This window comes from Haliaeetus albicilla, chromosome 20 (genome assembly GCF_947461875.1).
Source record: "Haliaeetus albicilla chromosome 20, bHalAlb1.1, whole genome shotgun sequence".
NCBI classification, from domain to species: Eukaryota; Metazoa; Chordata; class Aves; order Accipitriformes; family Accipitridae; genus Haliaeetus; species Haliaeetus albicilla.
In genome coordinates this window covers 3,051,509-3,076,040 of record NC_091502.1, presented here as the reverse complement: position 1 = coordinate 3,076,040, position 24,532 = coordinate 3,051,509, and the positions used below count along the sequence as shown (strand labels likewise).

The window sequence follows — 24,532 nt, the reverse complement described above, 5'->3', positions numbered from 1 at the left end:
TACACTGTAGTTCCAGTTAGTTTAGATCTATTTGGGTGGGAACTCCTTTCCCCTTTCCAGAAAAAATATTCTTGCCTACCCTTTTTCACCTCGCAACTGGGGCCAAAGCAGTCTTTTCTTCTAAGAAATTTTTCAGAAAGGTTACGAACAAATCTTATCCTCGACAGGAGATGACCTTATTAAACAAAACCACCCTCTGAAGTGATGGACACCAGCAGTTTTAAAGTTTGTTTACAAGTTTTTAAACAAGCCACCTCAAACAGATAAGCTGATTTACATCTTAAAAATAAATAAAAAGCTTTAAGTAAAAGCTATTTTATAAAGGAGCTACTTATGTCTGTTTTCAAAGCCGAAAAGCCCTTCCAAACAGTACTAGCTGCTGTATTAAACATCCCTGCTACAGTATAGAAACTTACTGTCCACAGATATCCTTGAGCTTCACTGTACCTTTGAACCAAAATCACTTTCTTCTGTACTTCATTTTCTGCTCTCTTGAAATCGGATTCCCAGTTCCTGACAGATGGCTCCTCTGTCACCGAGCCCTGCTTCCGCCTCCTTATCGCTGCCAGCTAATACTTCCACGATGCTTAGCTGTTGTCTGTGGAGCTGTGCTCTACATCATTTCTACTCTGATCAATGCTCCGCTTGGTTTTAGGTTGGTTTCTAGTCCCGCCTCCTGCTCTTGAAGGAACGAAAACTCACAGCTGGGTTTTCTATAAATCATCCCTTTTAACAGTGGCTGAGCAAGTATGGCAAATACTACAGCTAAGACCTGCTGCTCTATTTGAAACTTCAAAAACAATTCCTCATCTTAATGATGCACACATGAAAGTTAATCATGTACTAAAATCACTAATACTGAAAAATAGTGGCCAGATAATTGTGACCTTCAGGGCTTAGAAGCTGATTAATGTAATACAAAACTCCTCTCTGTTCCAGAGGGGGAATATGGTAAAACATACTGCCTCAGTGAACTGCTTTATGTAGTGTTTTGCTTTGAACAGGAGCTTGTCATTCTTACAAAGATAAATTTACATTTGCAATGCAGAGCTTTTTGACAGACTACCCCAGCGTACATACTGTTTAGGCTAGCAGCCCTAAGCTTGAAAGAGCCTTTACCATCATAGCAGCTCTTTTGAAGTGTGGGCAGGAAATACTTTTATTTTCTGCACGGCACTAAGTGCACTACACAGCGCTGAAGTCATTATCATGTTTAAAAAAGCGTGGAGTACAAAAGCAAGGTGGTACCATAAAACCAGTGCTATGAACTTTGTTCCCATGAACAGAGCAAAACAGAGCTGAGTTTCTGTAAACCATAAATTGTTTTAATCCTCCACCCTCCAGATCTTCTTAAGAAACTGCTGTGGAAATTAAAAATGACTGGGCAGATCTGGATACAGTCTGAATGGGCTGAAAAATCCCAGGGTTCTCGGTTTTTTCTATGGTGAGAGCCACATCCCAGCTGAAAGTGTCGGCAGGGCTAACACCGACCCCTTCCTGGCTAACAGCTGATGGTGTCCCAGTGGCGCACACGGTCCCCTGCCCGCTGCCCTGAATAGCAGCTGATCCTCTGCCGGGGTCTCGATGAAGGGCTCCTCGGGTCTCAGCTCCACCAGCAGCTCAGGGAAGGCTGCAAGAGCCGCGTGTGCCGGGGGCAGCTTTTCCCCAGGTGTGCCGCTCGGCTCCCAGCAAGAAGCAGGAACCCGGCGGCTTCCCCGGCCGGCTGCCGGAGCTGGAATACTGCCTCACTGGTCTTGTATGAGTGGATCTCGTCCCTTTTTGAGTGTCTTCCACCCAACCCTAATGTGTTCCAAAAACGTAGTGGAAAAACACCAAAAAAAGCACTTCTGCCTACTTACACTGACTCTCTAACCACTTCATTACATGCCCCGCAGTTCTCCCAAGTTCACTTTTTCCACACGATAGATGACTTCACGGGCTTCTGTCAGATCCCATTTAACTCTCTTTTTTTCCTAAGGTGAAGAATCTCATCTGTTTTGTGCCAGGGCTGGCCAGCCTTGCTGCCCGTCCCTGTACGTACTACTGCTCCCACACGCGATGCAGTTAGCCCTTTAGTTCACATGGCAGAAGCTGATATTACAGCACCCAAGCTCAAGCCTTGCTCCCAATCTGTGACTGCTATTTGTGGAAATGGGAAAATATTCTCACTTTCTTTGCTTACAGTTCTGCAGACAGTAACTGAGGACAGTCATTTGCCATCTTGCGATCCAACAGCTCTCCGCAACCACCGCATGAGTGGCCTGCACACAAGAATTTGAGAACACCTACGCCAGACTGATTTCCAAATTGTTACTAGCCAGGCAGCCTACAAGAAAGCAGTATGGATTAAGTAGCCAGGAACGCTCTGAGCCGAGGGCAGCACCGCACTGATGCAGCTACTACTCTCTTAACCAGCAGCTGTAAGACACGGGTCCTGGGCGCCCGTCCAAGCAACTGTGACTCTGTGATTTGAAATGCTGCAATGACAGTGCTCTCCTGTGGATGCACTGGTTGATCAGTGCCAGTAACTTGATGATGGAGAGTGAAACGTGCAGGGGAGAAGCACCATCCCTGCGTCTAATCCAAATATGTAACGGCAAATACAATAAATCTGCTTTCCAGGTGCTGCTGTACATTCAATTTTTATCAGCTGTCAAAAACCACATGACTGATTAGAATTACTTACTTGACCTTTAAAATGTACTTGAAAATCCATAAATGAGACCAATCAGTAGTACATACCCATTTGAATAATAACAGAGTTTTGAATCCCTAGCAAAGGCTGTAAGAGGAGATTAAAGGCTTGATACCACAGTGTGACATGCACTATATGAACCCAGGATGGGGATCTTCCAAGGACTTTTACAGAGCATTTTGTCTACTGCCTGAAGTAATGTTTATGGCACATAGGACAAGATTTGCTCTTTCTCTGCCCTGAGACTGTTGACCACCACCCAAATAACAAGAAAAAAAGCCTGCTGCAGGTGAAAAGAAATATATTTACTCTACATCATCCTCCATGTGCTTCGATTCCAGACAGTGCACCGGGTTCCTTGGGGATGAATGGGAAGATATGTTCCCACCACTAGTGAGCATTCAGTTCACAGGCTCAAACTAGAGTAAATCCACAATAAAGCAGCAAAATCTGGTAGCACAGATGTTGGTTTACTAGGACTGTTTCTCTCTGCAAGTCTTCTCCTATTGGGCCACGCTATTTGCTAATTGTGAGCACAGTCCTACAGTAGCCCAGTATGGTTGAACACAAGATGGCCAAGGAATGAGCTCAGGTCCTGGGAGCCAGATCATCTGCACTGCTGGTTCTCTGTATTGGACCGCTCTGACCAACCTTCTCCTAAGCAGTGTGAACTTGATAATAACAGGTTGCCCAGGGAAGTGGTTGAGTCATCATCCCTGGAGGTATTAAAAAAGCATGTAGATGAGGTACTCCATTACATGGTTTAGTGGGCATGGATGATGGTTGGACTCGATGATCTTGAAGGTCTTTTCCAACCTAAACGATTCTATGATTCTATGAGGCAGCCTGTGTTCCCCAGCTGTAGGATCCCTGGCCGTTCCTTGTTTGGTAGTACAGATGTCGTCCCAGGGATGAAGGCCAGTAGGATAGCTCCTCCTGCCACTGTTGTGCAGATACTGCAGCCCTCACTTCCCCCTCACCTGGAGATAGTTGTGAGATCTGCTGAGACTGGATACCAATTAAAAAATCAGCCCCAAACTGTGGCTCCACAGGTCAGATTATTAATTAGTCCCATTATCAGAGACAAAAAGAGATGAGAAAACTTTATACGAAGTGAAAGACTTGGAGACCTACTGATTTATTCAATTGGTAGGACGACCCCCTGCCCAGAAGTTCAACAGGCAGGAACGCTCTGCTGGGGAAGAGCTTAGGGTGCCACGCAGATCTTCATTTGGGCCTTCTGACCTGTAGCCTCTCCCTCTGCTGACACTTGGGGAATCACCAGAAGAAACACAAGCAAACATTTGGGTGGGTGAACTTTTGTCAGAGGAAGACCTTTCACCATGATGTAAAGAGCGGCTTTGCAAGGAGCTAGGACCCCATCCAAGGACCTTCAGTGCTCACAGACCCTGTGATGAAAGTATGGCAGAGGGAGCAACCGCAGAGCTCCGTGTGAAAGCTCTGGTGAAAGTCTGCCTTGCCTTGTCCTTAAAAAAGCTGGATCATAAAATCACAGGGCCCTGGGGTAATTCAGGTTGGAAAGGACCTCAGGAGGTCTCAAGTCCAACAGTCCCTTTGGTTTTCTGACCCTGCTGAAACACCAAGTTCATAAATAGTTTCACATCCCCACAACCACACTGGGGGGAAAGGAGGAGGAATAAATTACTTGCCATTTTCCCCTAGTGAATTGTAAATAGGAAAGCTTGGCCTTCTCCATGCAACCATGATGGTTATGCCTGCTTGGGTCTGGACTCTTTTCAGGAATTGAATAAATTTAATATGGCAAGCCTTCTACCATGAAGCTGTCAGGGGGAAAAGTTTTAATAGTTTAGAGGCACTCTGACTGCAGCGTATTTGCTTATAATGCAGTAGACAGAATTATTAAAAACCTTGTATTTTTCATCTTAAACCCCTAAGACACTCAAGAACACATTATTTTTTCTTACTGTCAGATTTTGCTTTGCTAAGACAGCATGCATGAGCCGCTAGATAGACCTGGAAATGCCTTGAGCCTCTTGAGAAGAAACAACACGTATGAGGACACTGCTGGAACGATGAGCAAGATGAAGATGCTCATCTATGGAGATGAGCACTCGCATCTCCCTAGATCTCCTTCCCACCACTGCTCTTGCAGCCTTCTTCCTCTGATGGTCGGGACCTCCACTGTCAGCTGAAACTTCACAGCTGGGCTACACGGTCCTCTAGCTCAAAGGCTTTTTTGCCCTCATTGGTGTTTACCCTCCACTTGCAGGCAACGAGATCAGCCTTGTCCTGTAGACTAAAACACAGCCCCGTTTCAGTCTGCTTTGATAAAATAAGCCATTTCCCCTCTAACAGCTTTCCTGAATCCACCAATGCAACTTGAATGGGGGCTGAATCACGGCGAAGGAGAACCGAGAGCAGCATTGCAGGTGGGGCCCACAGTGCCACGTACTCACCTCTCCTGTGGAAATACGTTGCCAGATAGAGTCAACAGCCAGGCTGCCTTGCCAAGCCAAGTTTCAGGAGCGACTTGCAATTATTCTCCAGCATGCAAACACATTCAAGACTTTGATCTCCTCCATTGCTCCCAACCTTCAGCCTCCCACATGATGCCAGTATTCCCTGCTGCTGTCCCCTAATCATGCTACCACACCACCGACAACCACTGTATGACCGCAAACCCAGCTGCCTGCAGAGGAAGGGCACATGGAGCCAGTGACCCACTGCCTGCTGCTTCCCTTTAATCCTGTTTTATGACCGCACATCCTGTGCTAACCCTGGCAGATTCCGGAGGAGAACTTGAGGCAAAGGTTTTATTTTGTGCTACCAGGACCAGGCAAACACTGTCTTCAGGTTTCCCCTACAAACACACTCATATTTTTTCCTAAAGATTATGAAATTTTCAAGTTACAGAGATGAGGGAAGATAAAGTGCTGCATAACAGGGATATGCTTTCAGCAAAAAAGACAAGGGGAAAGGAAAAATAATATCCGGGTTACTACTATTTGAAACTCTGCATTAAAATAGGTATTTCAAGGCAAAACGAAAAGAAAAAAGTGATTTGAAAATTTCCCATCTAAAGCAGAAAATTATAATGATAATATGTTGAGTGGGGATTTTTTTCCTGAGCAGTTTTCATGCAGTAGATGCTCTTACCTAAGACTGCCATTTCCCAAAGGGATCCTCAGCTATTTGTCATTCATTTACTATTGCAGTGGTTATGTAAAGTAGGACAGTTGTACTATCTCTGCCTGATGAGAAAGCCATATACTTTTGCATTTTAATATAAAACACATTCTTTGAAGGATCAAAATATGTATTACCTAACTTATTTTTCAGGAAAACCTCTCTCATTTATACTTGGTACTCAGTTAGCTTTTCAGAGTCTTTCTCCTGCTGGAAAATCTCTGGAGTTTACATGGCATATCTCTGTGTCACATGTGTTCCCTTTAATAGCCAATATAAATGTTTTTCAACTCTAAACTCTACAGCTTGAGTCTCACTTATGAAAGTCAAGCAGCGCCTCTCTGCTTTACTCATCACACGAGCGAACAACTGCTGATCTACCCGCTTGCCTCGCTGCAAAGCAGGGGCTCCCGGAGCCCAGCCCAAAGCAGTTTGCTTTGGTTTGATCGAACCGTGTGATAAATCTCATTCTGATTCCCAACACTCTTCAGTAAGCTCTGGTCCCCGATATTTTTCCCTTCCGGGGGACCAGCGGTACCAGCAGCATCTCCTCCTTGCCTCTCCACTCCCGCAGGCTGGGACCCGGGACAGCGTGGCCGTACGCTCCCGCTAAGGTGATCCTGTGGGACAAAGCATCTCCAGGGGCCCGAATATGGCACTTACTGCACTGCAGTGACAGAAGCCCTGTTTAACATGAGGTTCAGTTTGTGCACGGCAGAGGCATGGTATTTCATTAGTTTGTTAAAACGCTTCAAAGAGCTCAGAAATAAAAATTCTTGGAATTGCTGCATGAGTCAAACATTTTTAAAAGTTTGTATTAAAATGTGAATCACTGGCTTGCTTCAGGGGAGGAAAAAAATCTTGTTTTCAGCAAGAAGTTAATTGGGTGTCCTGAAAATCCGTAATTAGAAACACCACTAACAGACAACAATAATCTGGAGTGCTAATTTCCTTCTGTACATAAAAGGCTTAAAAAGGACAGAGTAAGAGAGAAAAGTTCAGCATCAGCATTTGCAAGACCCAGTGCACCCGGGGGCTGGCTCAGGATCCCTCCTGCAGGGAAACGAGAGCTAGAAAAGTTATTTTTGTCACTGCAAAGAAAAGTTGGATTTCTGAAACTATACCATTTAAAATTACCTCAGTCACAAGCAAACCTGAAACGTCATCCCAAGGGACATCATCGCCATTGCTATCATGCCCCATGCACGTGTCGGAGAGAAGTGCCACCACCCTGGGCAGAAAATGCAGCTGCTATTTGCAGTGCAACAATACAAGACTGGAAGCAAAGAATATGGTTTCTAAATTAAACAGCGGGAGTAATTTCTGCCGACAGGATGTAATTACTCCTCTTGTAAAAGAGCTGTGGAACACTTAATGGTTTCAAGCACTAATACCTATGGAAACAGAGCCTTCCCCAAACACCCAGCCAAGTGCTAGCTTACCGTTGGCTTGGGGAGCTGTAAATGGCCGAGAACACATCCTGTACTGCCTAAAACTTCAAGAGCCTCCTTCCAAATACTGCTCTAGCTTGACTGCTGAAGTTTCTGAAATCAGGTACGCTTGCGGCCCAGGGTGAAATCTCTTCCATCTCTCACAGGAGCTGTAGTTAACGCGCTGACTGTGCCACAGCCCTAAGTATAGATTTTCCACCATCATATCTCAATGCCAGGTCTGTGACTGTTTCAGGTAATTTATCTGACAAGACTACTGTATTCCCAAGCACCCTGTTTATGAGCAGGCAGGATCTGAGACTATGTAAAATATATCAAAGTAAATGCAGTAGGATATATGGCATCTCAAAGTTGACATGATTCTGATATTAATTTTCTTAAGGTCTGACCAAAATACATTTCAAGATGAGAAATAAGAAGCAGCATCTAAATGCAGAAATGTTTTAGTTATGGCCTGAACGCTCCCACCATCTGAAAGCCTCTTTATAGAAAGCGCATTGCATGAAGTATGCCAAGCCTTAAATACCCTATGGCAACTCAGCTCTTACATTTATATGCAAAAATTCAGAACCATTCTTAGGAAAACAGACAAGCAGCGCTCTCCACAAAGCAGCTCTTCTGTTACAAGTTTTATAGTAGTGCAGCCTGGAGCATCGGATGAAACAAGTGTCCCAGCACCTCCTCTTTCATTTCTACCAAAAATAGGAAGTTTTCACAGCACATCCATAGACCTAAGACCTCTAGCCTCCTGCAACGAAACCAACTCCAAACAAGGCTAGAAGGCTTACCTCACCTCTTGCAGAGTATCATGAATCTCCTGGAGATTTTAAGGTGGCATTCGCTAAAATAAAGACAGGCGCTTCTTATCAGAGGAGAAGATTGTCTCTAAGCAACAGAAGACAAAAGATTTTCTGCACAGCCCTGCCTCAAACATCAGCAGAAAAAAAAATGCTTACATGCTGACAGTTCATCTGAGGAACTGCTCTGGAGCTTAACAGGCCGTAATCAAGACATCAGAGGTTTATTTTGAACAAGCTCTTAGGGGAACGGGCATGAATTCTCGATGTTAGTGGTGCCAGTCAGTGTGTGATTCTCCCATCCTCACACGGACTGAGGAGAAGGCGAAGGAGTCCAGCTTGTGACCGTTTCACAGTATAAAATTTCTTTTTTAAATATGTAAAGACTCTTTTTGAGCAAAATTCAGCATGCTTGAGGTATAAAATGTTGTCTCCCTGACCGTTCAGAAACCCAAAGGACTAACGTTTGCTTTTTTTGGCAAGTTATGCTATTGATAAATTTGTTTTCTTTCATCATACACATGCACAAAAATCTTTACTAGTATTTCTATCACCATGGTCCTCCAGATCTTTCAGCGTGATTTACAGAAGGGGGAAAAATAAAAGAAAAACAAAACCTGGCAATACATTAGGCAGCTTTGGGCAAAGAGAATGATGGATTCTCCCAAAGTCATTTCCTGCAAAGTGAGATTTGCTGTAAGGATCTTGATTACACACGTCAGTGCTGGGAAGCTACCCAGACACGTGAGACTATCGTTTACAGCCAGTGCAGCCAAGACAGAGGCCACTACTGGGTTTTAGAAATGAAGAGCCTGAGTACAAAGGAACGGAGAGAAAGCATTTTTCAGAAGAGTCGGAGACAGTGAGATTTGATTTCATTTACAACACTCTACTACCTCCTAAGATGGTCCCGATTAGACGTATTTTTGTGTACCAAAAGCATATGATGCCACACTCTGCCTTGTCCTCTAACTCTCTTGGCAAAAGCAACAAAGACTTCCTAGCACAAGAAGGCCACACTGTGGTTTTGTTTTCAAACATCACTTCTAGGAAAAATAAGAGGAAAAAAACCCCCTCTGCAAGATATTCTGTACCCAAGGACAAAGCTGAATGGTTCCATGTGAGTCATTTTCAATCTTTGCAGGCTTGGCATTTGTGGTATGAACTCAGAAAAGTCATTACCAGTAATTTTGTCATTTCAAGTGTTTGTAACACATGAGAAATAAGTGCTTTTAAAATGAGAAGTCAGATCCTGACCACTTCAGGGACACTTACAGATCACCTTCCTACAACTTCAACCTAAAACCATTTCACTATGTTTGAAAAATACTTTCAGATGCTCTAAGTAAAGCAAGGCATCCAACATCTGACTTGAGAAAGAGGTTTTCAAACAAAAATTAAATGCTACAAGAAGTGAGGCATGATAAAGGAGACGATAAGCTTCCTTGAAGGACTGCCTATTTTGTTGGATTAATCCAAAGTGAGCCTGCAGCCCAGTCATATCTTTTCTCTCTTCTTGACTACAGCCAAGCAAAAATGAGGAGGAGAAAAGGCATCATGTGTGCAACTGTTTTTCAGGAAATTTTTTCTTCATTTTAAGTAACCTGAAGGATTTATTTCATGGTCAAAGGAATATTCATTCCTTTGTTCTTACTGATGTACATATGGGAACAGCTTGTCTGAACTCTGATGAAGAATCTATCTATGAGCTTCATTTTTATTTGCTATATTTTAATGACTGCTGTTATAAACCAGTCTAAACAGGGAAGCTAAAAACAGGAAGAAAATACAAGAGTCAGGGTGTCTTTCAAGCACCCGTTTAGATTTATAAGCAACTAAGCAGGCAGTGCGCTGTGGTGTCTAGGCAGTACCAGCAGCTTGGAGTGTCTCCCCTCTCCCTTCCCAGCAGGACTATCTGACAGCACCATGGAAGAGACGTGATGTTCTTTGAGTCTACACTAACCAAATTATCAAACAAAAGTAAGGGTTGGGACTTGCATGAGCACTTGAACAAATAAGCCTGATTCACAATGGATTTCCAAGCAGCTTTTTCCATATACATAATCTCTCTCCAATGCCGTTATTTTGGTGTCTTGTGTTGTGTGAAGTTGTACAGTAGCAGTCTTGCTGTCAGAAAGAGCGTTAAAAGCTTCTCCTAAACGCAGGCACATCTACTGACACAAACCCTAGAGGCACTGGTTGTGAAATCTCTGCACCTCCGTCAAATTAACCTGAAAGCAGGCTCCAGAGTTACTGAGGGTGTGAAGTGGAGACGGCGCACATAGAGGGAGTGTTTGCATAAGCCTTGTTTCCATAGGGAGCCAGGGAAAACATATACTGATTTAAAAAAAAAAGTTTTCCATGGGTTTATGTAGTGGCTGGGAGGTCTTGCACCTCTGGCCGTTGCCTGCTAGAGGCCATGAAGCCCTTAAGCCTGCCCTGGTCCCAGCTGTCTGAACCCAGCGAAAAGGAGATGGGGAACGGGAAACACCAAAAATGAGAATTTTTTTCTTCTGGCATTAAAATCTCAAAATCTCATTAATGGAGCAAGGCACCCCAGCCCTAGCAGGCTGGTGCAAGCAGCAGGACCTGCTGTGGGCAGCCAGCTCTGCTCACCTGCAACTGGAAACCCCAGAGGAGAAGGTGGTTGAGGATGATGATGAGGAAGATGATGATGATGAGGAGAGTGCAGTGCAGCCGGCTGGAGGGAAGCTACTCCTCCGTTGCAAGCCCAAGGTAAACAATGAGTAGTCAAACATAATGGGCCATTTTTAAAACCAATTCTTCTTTTTGGACATCACTCATCAGAGCCTGGCAAGCTGCATTAGCCAACTGAAAGCATGTCAAGCGTGAGTGGGATTTAACGAGTGGAGTTTGCTGGAGAACTAAAGCAACAAACACATGTGCACAGGCAAATCACAGTGAAGGCTGGTGTGCGGGGAAGAAACCTGAAGATGTTTCTCTGTACGCAAAGAAACACATAGGGATAGTATAAGTAAAAGAAGCAATACTGGCAGAAACTCAGTTCCTCCAGTTTTAAATGAGTCAAAACTGGGGTTTGCTGGGTTATTCAGAGAAAATATCACACCCCTGTGTAAGAGACACAGTGAAATCAGCAAAAATTTGCAGACAAGACCTGCACAGAGCTGTGCTCTAAGGGAGGACATTAAACCCTGACTTCCCAGGAGGCGAAGGAACATGGCGCCTACAGAGCCTAGGGCTGGAAATCAGATCTAAATATCTTCTTGCAAATTTAATTTGTGATAGGTTATCTAGAAACCTGTGAAGGGTCAATGTAGATCAAATTATTGCTCACAGTTATTGACTGCCCTGCTTTCTGAAATGTTGAATTTCATCTGGCATTGTGCTGTTCATATACTTAGCTCTACTATGTCCTGTTGTGGTGACTTGACCCTGGCTGGACACCATGTGCCCACCAAAGCTGCTCTATCACTCCCCTCCTCAGCTGGACAGAGAAGAGAAAATATAACAAAAGGCTTCTGGGTCAAGATAAGGACAAGAAGAGATCACTCACCAACTACCATCATGGGCAAAACAGACCCGACTTGGGCAAAAAACTTAATTTAACTTGTTACCAATCAAATCAGAGTATGGTAATGAGAAATAAAACCAAATCTTAAAACACCTTACCCCCACTCCTCCCTCCTTCCCGTCTCAACTCCACTCCCAATTTTCTCTCCCTCCTCCCCACAGCAGCGCAGGGGGACGGGGAATGGGGGTTGGGGCCAGTTCCTCACACCTTGTCTCTGCCGCTCCTTCCTCCTCAGGGGGAGGACTCCTCACTCGTCCCCTGCTCCACCGTCGGGTCCCTCCCACAGGAGACAGTTCTTCACAAACTTCTCCAATGTGGGTCCTTCCCAGAGGCTGCAGTCCTTCAGGCACAGACTGCTCCAGCGTGAGCTTCCCACGGTGTCCCAGCCTCCTTCAGGCATCCCCCTGCTCTGGCGTGGGGTCCTCCCCGGGCTGCAGGTGGAGATCTGCTCCACCGTGGACATCCCTGGGCTGCAGGGGGACAGCCTGCCTCACTGTGGTCTTCCCCACCGGCTGCAGGGGAATCTCTGCTCCGGCGCCTGGAGCATCTCCTCCTCCTCCTTCTGCACTGACCTGGGGGTCTGCACGAAGGGTTGTTTCTCTCACATATTCTCACTCCTCTTTCTGGCTGCAATTGCACATTTTTTTTCCCCTCTTCTTAAATCCATTAGCCCAGAGGTGCTACCAGGGTCACTGATGGGCTCAGCCTTGGCCAGCGGTGGGTCCGTCTTGGAGCCGGCTGGCATTGGCTCTGTCGGACATGGGGGAAGCTTCTAGCAGCTTCTCACAGAAGCCACCCCTGTAGCCCCCCTGCTACCAAAACCTGGCCACGCAAACCCAATACATCTGTTTAAGTTCCTTTATCTTCTGCCATCTGGATTAATTAAATACTTTTGTGGCTTCTGCAACCTCTGTCATGTTTTCCACACTTTTGCCACAGATCATTAAACAGCATAACTATGTCACACAATTCCTAAAATGAAATTTCAGGGCGGCCCAATAAAAACCAATGACCTTAGTGAAAATGTGTATTTATTCCTCTTCCTTGTATTGCCCTCAAGTACTTAGCAATCTTGTGGTCATATATCCTATTAAGATGTGGGGACTGTGGGTTTAAGTCCCTTCTGGTTGGTGGGCAGATAACCTCAAAGCATTAAGGTATTATGCAAAATGCGAGTGTCACTTTGTCCTTTGACAGTTGTTTTGCAAGGAACTAGCGATCAGGTAGTCTGTGCCCAAATACACAACTTGGGCAGTTCAGCGCGGATGAGGATTTTGGCTTTCGCATTTCACAAGGATACTCAGTGGCAGCTGTTGATAAGTACCTAGGTGCAGGAGAGGGTGTTTCGGTGGATGCCCCCTCGCCTCGGTAGGCTGAGGCTGCCCACCCTCTCTGCGCAGGCTGACGGGGACCCTCTGGCCACGGCGTGTGCCTCGGCCCCAGGCAGGGTGCGGGCATGCTGGTGCTGGAGCTCACAGCTGGAGCTGTGACTGCAGCTGCAGAGAGGGAGGCTCGAACCAGCGCGCAGGGAAGCACTACCGTGCAAAACAGTGCCTTCAGCTCTTCCTGGGACTGGGCCTTTATCAAAGGAGGCTAAATAAATATTAGACAGATGTGACTTGACTGTGTTCGTGGAGAAAGGTTTTTTCCTTGCCAGGACTGTTGATTTGCTAGCAGAAGAAAAATGTGGGAAGGGGCATGAGCATCCTTCCAGGTTAGGAAGGAGGCAGGGAGGGAGAGGGGTGCCTGGAGATGGGGAGGCACATCTGCATCTCACGCTTCCAGCCCCAGCTCCACTGGGCATCGCTCAGCTCCTCTGGCCAATGCTCAAGAGAAGCTGGATCCTTATCTCTAACATGTTCCAGTTACTAGGTGGCCCTGAGAGCAACCCCAGGTGTTCACACACTCTCTAATCCCATTAGGGCTCTTTTAAAGCAAGGGGTTTTTTTCTGGTGTCACAGAAGTTACACTTAATGGGTTTGCAGTTATTAGGCAGTTAGAAAAGTTATTTGCACTTTGCGATTTGCTGCCAGAAATGCAGCAAGAGACAAGCACTGAAGTCCTTGTGAATTCCACAGCTGCTGTGATTTTGCCATGTGAGGAAGGAACAGTTGCTTGAGGCATTTGAGAGACATGCAAGAACACAGGGAACAGTTTATTAATACTGGAAGTGAATTTGCAATCACTGAGAGCAGATGGTCAGCTCACACAGTGAATGAACCTTAAACCATCTAGACTTACAGGACTACTGCAAACATTGAAACAGTACCAAATTCACAACCAGAAATCCTACATGCTCACAGTCAGAGGTCAGCTCAGATTTGAATCCTATATACAGTGGCTTAAATCCAGATAAAGCTGTCAATATTAAACTGAGTCGGTGGATTTACCCCAGAGTAAATGTCTCTTCTTTTTACTTGCATACATAACTCTCAGAGCAGTCAAAGCTAAGCTAAAATAATAAGGACTTTAATGAAGTAACCATATCAGCATCATTAAAATCAGCATTGCCAGGAATCAAGCTAATCCTGCCTTGCACCACTGCAGCTCTGCTGTATCAGAGATCTGGTAGCAGCATTAACAAGAATGGAAATACAGAGCTGAAGTTACATGACTAAGTTTTTCATTACTGAATAGCCCGTTAACAAAAAATAGCCATAACTCACATTGCTTTAACAAATGTATCTGTGATGTACTCCAGAGCTTTTGAATTCTTTCCATACACACGCTGCTTGTAAAGATTCTGTGAAAGAGCTTAATAGAGACGTGTATCTTGAAAGTACTCCTCAGTGCAGCTCATGGAGAAATTAGAATTATTATTGCTCTAGGCGTGTAACAGTATGTATGTGCAAAGGGAGGGGCTTCCTTAGCACCACGTGCCTTTCAGCCTACATTTCAGCCTGCCAGCTCTTCATTTGCCTAAGCAAATAGGACTATAATTACTGGGGGGAAGAAGGGAGGCTTTAAGCAAAGAGCTCTGTTGCGTGGCTCTTTCTGCATGTGTCCAGGGAGTGAAGTCCCAAGGACTGACCAGCCCCGAGAGGGCCATGCAGTCATCCTCCAGAATCTTCTTCCCTGGGACATGAAGTTTCAGCATCCCAGCTGAGTACCTCTGGACTGCAAATGGTGAAGGATCATTAAGGTTAATTTGACCTGCAGTTTACAGGTCTTTGCAAATGGTTAAACAAGTGCTTGAATGTTGTGTGGCAGTCAAAGGCAGGCAGCGGGGAGAGTCGGCACGGGCCAGATTCACCGGTGCCTTAAGTAAGAAGGCAACTGTGCACTGGACTGCAGTAGGGCTCTGAAGACCAGCTGAAAGGTTGCGACAGCACGAATGTCAGAGACAAGACATACCTGATGGAAAAAAGGATTGCAACTGTATTTTCAGCAGTGGAAGGGGTGTTGGTTTGGTGGCACTCCTGACCAGTGCAACTTGCTGACCAAGGAACAGTGGTAACTTAAGGCAGATCCCTCCAGTCCAGATCTACTGCTAACAAAGCACCTAAAGATTTTGCCTGGTTTTCCCTCATATAGCTGAGGGTGTGTGAACTTTCACTTGTAAGCAGGATAGGATTTAAAATTTCAGGGATACACTTATGGCAGGAAAGCTCAGGTTTACATTGCACAATCAACTTTATTCCCCTCTTAAGCCAGAAATCTGCATGGCAGGCCAGTTTGTCAGCAATTTCATGGTCTGGCTTCATGGCATAATGTACAAAAACATGTTGATGCATGTGACAAGATTATACTGCCAAAAGGCTCTTCCTACACCTGCAGCAAAGGAAAGTGTGAAGTGTTGTAGCCATTTTCCTTTACACTTCCTTTACTAACACTCAAGCTGGAAATCACAGGATACTTGAAGAGTCCTGCAGTGCCAGCTATGACACTGTTAAGACATTGGTATGTTGACTCAATACCTCAGAACTGCTTTAAAGTTTTCCAAACCCTTAACAAAATAAAGTTTATACAAGAAGTTATTTGGACAGAATGTGATTTACATATGCATCTACTTAGTATGTTGAAATTTAGTATTAAAAAACCTGTTGACTATAAAAGAATGTTTCTAGAAGTATCTTAATAACCCTCGTTATTCTTGGAAACATTTTTCATTTCCCTGAAATTTATGTGATCCCACAACCATTTTAGTAGCTTACACTATTGTATATGCTATTGCAATTCCACTTAGCGCTGTGCAGAGACCTCCCAACTTTCTAAAAACCTTTGGGTCCAATTCTGCATCTGGTTTTGGCCATTAAAAATTAAACTGAAATCCTTTATCTTCAGCCAACATTCATCCCAATGTAGACTGATTAAATACATGGTAGCATTTGAAAACTGTTGTGATCACGCAATACTCGGACCTCTCTGTATTACCAAAGAAATATCTGGAGCAGATGCTGGCTTACATGCTCAAGGATTTCAGATTTCCAGACACATTTCTAATTTTGTATAAAACATTTTTTTTGTTCTTTCTAAATCTGACATTGCTCTTCATTAAGGGCTGGGATTTGGAAAAAAAAAAAGCAGAAAATCCCATGGGATTGAAAACAACAGATGTTGTCTGTTTTAAGCTTCCTTTATTCCAAATCACTGAATTTAGTGCTTTTAAGATTTTCCTGCCTCTCTTTTCAGAGGCCTGTGATTTGCTCTTTAAATGGATTTTCAAGAGGCTGACTCAGACTGGAACGTATGTGAAAAGAGATTTTCAAACTGAAACGTACCATTTTTCAGGGAAGTTACTAGGAACATACTAAAAATATGTCAGAGCCAATATCAGGGCAATATCATCGCATATCCATACTGTAAGCAATAAACCCGACATATGACTGTCCCAGCAAATGGGAGGCATATGCTACTCACTTCCCACCCGAATGCCTTCATGTTTCCTGCTCCTCCATTTCAACACTGCTGAACTGTCAAGCTCAAAATGCAGCATCCTGCCCCACGACTATCGCAAAGGGATTTTCAAGCTTTCCTTAGAAACAAAATTATTTTTTTCCCCATATTCTGTAACTTTTCCGCACCTTCTCAACTGCCCTCCATCACTGCAGATACAGCCAAAGAGCCCCCGCCCTTAGGAGGTAAAACTCATTCCTTCTTCAGGTGAGTTACTGCATCCTTCGAAAAGATGCTGTGATCATGATGTCAGTGATTCCAAAGAGGACTGAGTGGAGAAATAGCTGGGTAATGCTGTAGAAAAAATAACTGAGTAATTTGATCCTTAGGGATACGTCAGGGAAATAATAATTAGGGACAGATGTTGGGGACAGCTTTGACATCCTTTCTCAAAAAATTGAGAGGTTTCAAAAAACAGCCATAGGAATTATTTAAGTATTGGATACAGTAATGGCATAGTGAGCAGCAGCAATTTCGCCTATCTAAAAAAGAAGTTTGAGAAATAGTTTTATCAGAGTGCCGTGGTACCTGACAGTGAAGACCTCTTCCTTCTAGGAAGAAAGCACAACAAGAATGTCTGGAATGTGAGGACAGACAAATTCAAATTAAAAGTTAAGCATATGGGTTTTGAATGTGGTAGATTTTGCTTTTTTTTTTCTTAAATTTTTGTATCCAAGGCAAGGCAGGATGAGTTTCCGGGAAGGGTGTTGAAGCTAAACAACAAAATTCTGTTCTGAACACAAGCCTTGAGATAGACAGGATTCCAGGCCAAATGAACTAATGGGTTTAAGCTTTACGAGGTCAAATCTTTGTATTAAGTGTCGGAAACTCTGTGTTTACAGTGATTATAGCTGTGGTCATTAACAAAAATAATTGGAACTGACTACCCCTTTGATTTAATCAGATTTGCATTGATGCAAGTACATTGAATTGCAAATAGAAGAAATATTAAACCTCTTCACAGATGGCAAGATTGTAACAATGCCTTCATAAAGCCTCGATTCATATTTTATGCCTTGACTTCCTCTTCTACCCCATTTTTTTACAACAGCAAATGCACTACAGAAGTAATAGAAGTGAAGCTCTAATATATTTTTGTTGGCTGCCAAGCTTGACTGGATGCAAACATCAGTCCTTGGGGAATTGGCATGCCTTTCATGTTCTTTTAGAAATAAAAATCTCTTTTCAGGTTAGAAAAGAGAAAAAAAAAAAAAAAGGATCTTCTGGTCTTCAGTAAGGCCATCTCTGCTTCATATTCTGTCAAGCTTTTGTTCCTCCTGAGACTCATGAACGCTGCCATTATTTCTCACATTCTTCCATTTGCTCTGGGGTTGTTGAGCAGCTGGGAAGGGATGTATCTACGGTATTTGCCACATGCAGGAGATATGGAAGTTCGGTTTAATTTTCAGCAGGATCAAAAGTGATTTTGCTAAATTTTCTTCCAAACTGAAATTTACACATATTCACCTTCCAAAAATACCAGGAAAAATGTTTGGCTGTGGCCTTTGCCCATGCCTCTCGATTTCCCATCTGAAGCACAAGGATGCAACGATACATTCTTTAATATGAAATTAAAAGCCAAGTCACTGACAACAGTAACACCAGGAGCAGCCAGCACCTGTCAAGAACACCAGGCTTGACAGTTTCGAGGTGTTTTGAGGTCGCCCGTCTTAAGTCCATGGACTCAGAAGACCCACGTATAAACAGAAGTGCCCTGAGCTGCACGTATGAAAGTCTTTGCCCTGAAATTTCCAGGGGCACAGGGGATCTGGAAACTTGACCCTGTACCAGCACAGGGGACCCTGAAAGCTCTGCCTCCCCCCGCAGCCCACCAGCTGAGCTACTGAAGGACACCCTGGTTCACCCAAAGTTTGTCCAATATGGCATGCTTTTACTAAATGTTTCAAACCCATCACGTCACCGTAGAGGGCCTGAGAAAGTTTAAGTCTGAGTGATAAAAAGACCAGCATGCCCAGTAATACTTCGGGGTGTGTGTTTGGACTGAGCTGCTGGGGCAGCCGAGATGGCTGAGGTGTTAAGTAGCAAAGCAGAGGGGAAAAAGTTTTCAAACTTGTGTTGAGTGTGTATACCTAGATTAGTGAGGAAGGAGAAGCACACATCCAGGCATATGGTGGAATAGTACTAGCAATGGACCAGCAGCAGCTGAGGGGTCAGGAGAGAGAGGTGCACAAAATTACCGGGGATATCTGCTGATAAGGGACTTCAGCTAACCTGCATATTTCCGATTTTAATTAATGACTAAGGAAATCCTCAAATACATGGCAATTCAGCCAGTGGCTACTATCTTGTTACCCAAAAGTGCCTATGAAATGTGGGGTACCAGGTAAATTGAAATTTGGAAAATTATACAAAATAAAAAATATTGATATTCAGCATTTGCTACCACATTCACTCCTGATGGCCCTTCAGAAAGGATGTATGAGCTTTGACATATTCCTTCCTTTCAGCCTTTTGTTCTCAAATATAAAATCCATCATCATAGCTCTGCAAATTTATTGACAGCTCTGACCTGTAAACCACAAGCTGCTGCATCTCTGAAATTCACAGTTTACCTCTTGGTCTGGACTATTTTATGTTGTGTGGGATGAGACGGGTTTGGAAACAGAGCAATGGGCTGATGGTGATTTTGATTCTTTAACACCACCTCCCAAGAAAACTTTGTGGAAATTATATTTTTGTCTGACAATCCGTGTGGACAAAACATGTCCTCCAAATTTCTGTAATTTAGCTTTATGAAAAGTACACAAAGATTTCATAAACAGTAAGGGGAAAGCGTAGTTGCAAAGAAACAGAATAAAAAATATGTCCATCAGCTTTAACACACTCATCTGGAGAAGTCAGCTGCTGTGAGAGGAGACATAAAGATAACATGTTTTCAAGAAACAGCAGCAAGTTGTATCCTTCCAGCGTATTCCTGGGAGAACCCCGATGAGTGCACAGAGAACAACTGTGAAACACTAAACATGCTGCTAATGCGCGAAGCCCTATGTTCTGGGGAGAGAAGAGCATTCAGCAATAATTGAATCATCCAGGACTGTGCTCAGTGGATACCCTAAGGTGATTATGTTCAGAATAGAAGCTTTCAGAATGTCATTTAGTAAATGAAAACAGAGTTGGATACCAGTAATAAACCAGTGCCCTCAAGCTACTAATTTTTTATAGCAACTTAATTGAAACATACAAATCATTGAATGCCAGATGCCTAGGAAAGGGGGCAGCACTGAGACCAAAACCACAGACACTGAAATCAAGCTACAAAGTACGATTTTGTTTCCAGTAAAGAACACTTTACTGATACAATTTTCTTTCTGTGGTGATAAATAGGTGTCTGAATTATACTCCCAGGATGGGTATAGAGCTGGATACCAGCTTGTTTTCAACTTTCCAATTGCTGATGAGCCCAGTAAAGTGAAACCACGAGCAAAATTTAGTTTTCCCCTTCTTATTGTAACGGGAAAGCTGTTTTAAACTGCATTAGCTCCTTAATCACACAATTTCTATTAGCTAATTTGCAAGAAGCAGGACTCTTATTATCTTTAAAAAGCAAGCAGACATTTAACTCATACTATTGTCACTTAAATGACATATAACCATCACATTTTGTACTCCTGCCTTTTTATAAACATTGAGTACTTTTAATCATAAAATCAAAGAAAACTTCAGCAAAATTTATTCAAAGTTTTTCAAATTAGTAGTACTTCTTGCAGAGAGACGTCCCTAACATAGCTGTTCTATTAAACTGCGAACCACAAGAACTAAATGGGCTTTAGAAATGTAAAATTGTAATTTTCCAAAGCTGAAGCTTAAGAACAAAAAGCATTTCTTAGGATGTAATAAATCGTCAGTGAGAGTAAAATACGAAGGAAGCCTCTCTCTTCTTGAGAGCAGAGGACACTCCCTTCCTTTGTAATAATGTACTGTGAGACAGAACCCCCAGCCTGTCATTTTACACACTAACATTTCAGCAGGATGGTTGAGAAAGATTTGGACCCGAGTCTGAACATGAGTTTGGGTACTGACACTACTTGCTCAAACCTGAATTAAATCATCCTGGGAGGGGCAAAGGCGTCAAAGAACAACATCCTCAGCCTCCAAAGGGAAAGAACCACCCCCAGCCTGCCCATGCAGCCCTTCCTACCACACCTTGCTTCACTCAGTTGTTCGGGCTGCAAAATTTCTACAGTCTGAGTCTCCAGCCAGTGTCCCACATGCTTGTGCTGCCTATTCCCAGCCCTTTTTTCCATTGCTGAAGACTGAGCGTATCACACAACCACAGCTACCAGAGGATTTTGCAGCCTGTCTCTCCCATGCGAGAGAACTTCATAATTTTGTGCAGAAGATTAGTTAGTATTAGTTGCTTTGAAGATAATTGCTCAACAACAAATTCAGTTCTTAACCCTCATTTACATTTCCTAGAAGTTCTGTCAAACTAGTGCCTCTGGGGCTGACGCTTTCTGGGCTTAATCTCAGCCCAGAGGTGATTTTCATGTATGTAAATGTAAATTCAAACAGTTTACCTGTTCTCAAATCAGACACACATATGAGACAATTTTCCCTGGGAGCCACATCCAAAAAGCTCCATAATTGCTCAGTATTAGAAAAATATTTCACAGATCTCAATGAGCTCTAACGAATATGCCAAGTTAGAAGAAAATCTGGTTTCAGAGACATGAAGAAATGAAAGCAGAAATAAAATTAATACAGAATGGCAATGAACTGCCTGATTTTCTCACTGGGGTCAGTGTGGGAAACTCCAGTGACACAGAGTACCCAGAGCGAGTAACTAATGCAAAGCCTGAGACACTCAGTTCGGTCTCCGGCCTCTCTGCCAGAGCTGCGATTGCCTCTGGCTCTGCTCAGGACCCCCTGAGGACTTGCATCAGCCCCAGCGTGCAGATGGCCTGAGGAGCATCTGGGTCCTGGAGACGCCAAGCCCCATAAAGGTGCTCAATCACCACATCGTGTCAGACAGTATTAGTTACCCAAGTTTTCAACAATTCAAATCCCATCCTGATCCATAATTATGAAGACAGTTAAGAGTTACAGGGAAAGTCTTTACTTTCCCTAAAAGGTAGGAGTTGGGGTGAAAAATTTGGTTTTATTCATTGCACATCAAACCCCTGATTGTGCCGTATGCTATCATTTGTTCACATTCAGGAGAGAGAGCCTTAACTTAATTATGGCAACTGGCGTGGGGAAATTAATGATCACTGAACACTGTAAAATAGAAATCAATACTTCTGTGTCTTTCCCAAATGGTCTATTGCTAGATAGATATTCATGGTTATATTTCTCTCATCCTGTGAATATTAATAAGGTAGCAAAGACTGGATATATATATCAAAGCCTTGGAAACAAGGCTATTGCTAATGCAGGCCCTCAGCAATAATATGTTATAGCTACCAACCAACTGATTTGTGGGATGCTAAGTAATAGCTCTGGTATAATACAATCCTTCATTTACTATTCTGACACTTGTTTATTTCTGTCACCATTTATTAAAGTACTGTCCTGCTATAATTAAAAAAGACAGGACAACAATAACCTTTAGTACCTCCTTGCCGTGATAAGCGAGATGCTTAAACAAGAGCTCAGATTCTTGACAGATGAGTAAAAACGGGGCTAAATTCACTCTGATGAGCTGTATGACGGCTTCTTCCACGAATGAGGCACAACAGAGAGGCAGGTTGTTAAAATTACCCCGCTACAGGATGACTGGCATATACAGCTTTTGCAATCCTATTAAGCTGTTGCCACCAAATGAAAGAACCCGCTCATTGCAGGGGTAGGGGAGAGATGTTTTATGTACCCGATGTGGCAGACTACCTGTGCCTGAGACACCGCGCCTGGGTAAATACATCCAGTACCTCTGGTCCTGATTCTGCCTTGGTGGTGATACAGATCTTAAATGAATTTCCAGGCATTAAACTGTTACAAAATGGACTTAATGCTGAAAGCCTGTATTGCTGTCTCTGTTCCACTATGTTGTATCATTACTTAATAAATCAGGAAGTGTAGAGGTAACAAATGGGTAAGCAGCCCCAAGGGTTTAAAGTGTACATTGTGGTGCCACCTCATGCACGGGCCCCTTGGGTCCTGACACGGGACCCCAGTGGGAAAGAAGCGCCAGCTCGCTTCAGCCTCTCACCAGGGACATCAGATGCTCCACATACAGGGTACTTGCCATGGTAGCCCCATCCCATATGAAAAGCATACAGGACGTATCTTCCGATTTTTTGCAGCAACGGGCTGGTTTTTAGATGAGCACCGATGGTGCTGCTTGGTGACCTCTGTGTGTGGGATTATCAGTCCAGGACTAGGGAATCCCAGTCAGTCCTGGGTGTGGGCTTTCCATACGGTCCTGAAGACTACCCTGCTGCATTACAGTAACATAATGAAGCAACTATACAGCTATGACTAAGGTCTGTTGGTATTTATGACCTAAGAATATTTTTGTCCCTATTATAGGGCAAAGTAGAGACAAACGTTACATGATAGTCTCATTTTACCATCCAATGCAATTATATACCACTTTTAACATGAGAAAACCTAAATTTCCCACCAGACAATGTTTTAAATTCTTTAATTACTGAGTGGGGAAGAAACATTGTGCATGTACACATCATAAGCCATACGTACGTATCAGGTGCCTCTGGCCTTGCTATGTTTTCAATTGCTGACAGTCGTATCTTTCTTAGCCTGTGCTCCTCCCGTCTGTTGTAACCAACTGTTGTCCCTAAGCCTACACTCAGCTTCGACCCTACAATGACTCACCCAGTTGCTCAACATAACCTCCTTTGTTTGGGTGGAGCTACACGTGGTGCATAAAGGTAAGGGTTAGAGCCACCCTGTAAGCTTTCTGAGGCAGTAAATTTATTTTGTCAAATGTCTGTTGAAAGCCTGGAGCAATGGTGCTGCAGCTGCGATGCAAATAGCACTGTACCCTGAGCTGACACGGGCCGATTTAAGAGAATTACTGTGGGCAGATTTGAACTCCCCAGGTAATGACAGAGCTCCTGGACAAGTATGACACCATGAAATGTAAATAACGGCATTGCAAAAGAGGTCTGTGAACTGGCAAGTCAGACGTCCGTGTCCGTTAGGTGCAGGTTTCTAAGCAAATCCCAGTGCCGCAGCTGGACGGCTCCTTTTACGGAGTAGGCTCTTCTTGAACAAATGCCATTGCTGTGTTTCAGGCCTTGTTTTGGGCTTTCTCTCATGCTGCATTTGAAAACTACGGGAAGGTTCCCATTTATAAGCTGAAATTCTCTTCTACCTATTATTACAAGCCAATTTTTAATTTAAAACTTGCAGAAAATTATATGAAAGAGATCTAGTTCACAAAGACTTCTTCTAAGAATTTGTTTGTGCAATGTATATTTAGCCTAATTTCCTAAGGAAATGCTGCTTACACGACCATGCTTTGCGTGTTGGTCTGTCTGTCTGTCTGTCTGTGTCAGGCTCCTCATTGCTTCCCCCGATAACTTTTGAACGAATTGGCTGATTTGAAAGAGAGACAGATGGCTCAAAGGTATTAAACTCTTACAAGTTTTGTGAAAATGAGCAGCAGGGTAATGGAAAGAGAGCCTCTTAGTGGCTCACTAAAGAAAAGGCTCCTTACTAAGCCAAAGAAAATCCGCACAAAGCTCAACCCTGCCGTGCAAATTCACCACAAAGAAGCCTTCACTGGGTCTGGTGTTCATGAACTAGTTCTTGTTATATATTGCTAAGCAAACATCATCATGTTTACTGTAGAAATAGCAAGTTAAATTTTTAATAAGGACACTGCTGAGGCAGTTAATATGCAAAGCAATGATATTCACTAATAAGACACCCTAAGCCACAAGCCTTGCCGTACTTACACACTGCCTAACTTTGACATTACATCTGAGAAAAGTATTATCGCAGCATTTAGGGCTCAGATTAAGATATTTGACATTGGCAAGTACAT

At 43.6% G+C, this 24,532-nt stretch overlaps 1 protein-coding gene across 8 annotated transcripts in view; it reads right to left on the bottom strand.

The window, feature by feature from the left end:
• The window catches only part of STARD13 (StAR related lipid transfer domain containing 13), a 302,653-nt gene that overhangs the window by 77,338 nt on the left and 200,783 nt on the right, over positions 1 to 24,532 (bottom strand). The window contains exon 1 of one of the 8 annotated variants that reach the window (XM_069808026.1): positions 417 to 644. The exons of 6 other annotated variants lie outside the window; for them this stretch is intronic. The gene's annotated coding sequence lies outside the window, so the exon portion shown is untranslated. Of the gene's footprint in view, positions 1 to 416; positions 645 to 24,532 lie in introns of those variants that run through there. One more of the 8 variants, XM_069808027.1, reaches the window with a different exon arrangement.